This window comes from Penaeus monodon, chromosome 20 (assembly GCF_015228065.2).
Source record: "Penaeus monodon isolate SGIC_2016 chromosome 20, NSTDA_Pmon_1, whole genome shotgun sequence".
Taxonomy (NCBI): domain Eukaryota; kingdom Metazoa; phylum Arthropoda; class Malacostraca; order Decapoda; family Penaeidae; genus Penaeus; species Penaeus monodon.
Window position 1 is genome coordinate 26,852,101 of NC_051405.1, and position 443 is coordinate 26,852,543.

The window sequence follows — 443 nt, forward strand, 5'->3', positions numbered from 1 at the left end:
CCGTGTCTTTGTATCGCAAGTACAAAAATAGACAAGGCCTACACGAAATTTGGCACAAAAACCTCCTATGTACATCATTTACAAAAATGGTGCAGTTATAGACACATTATTGAGTAATTATGTGCAGAGACTTCGACTGTTGGACGACAATTGTACATCTTGCTGTAATGAGAGTACAAAAAATTATTTAAATTAGTTTATGAATACGATGGTCGAACAAGACCACATTTGCCAACATGAATAAGCTAATACATTCATACAGACACTTCACATCTAACATTACTCGCTAGTAATAAAAAATGCAGTATCAGACACCTCAAAATTTCTTTCAATATTGTAAACCTCTCTTCGAGCCTTGACTCCTCATGTCTTGTACAAACGCTGCCTGGAAATCTTTGGCGTCGGGGACTCCCAGCGTTACCATTATGGCCTTGGGGTCGCGC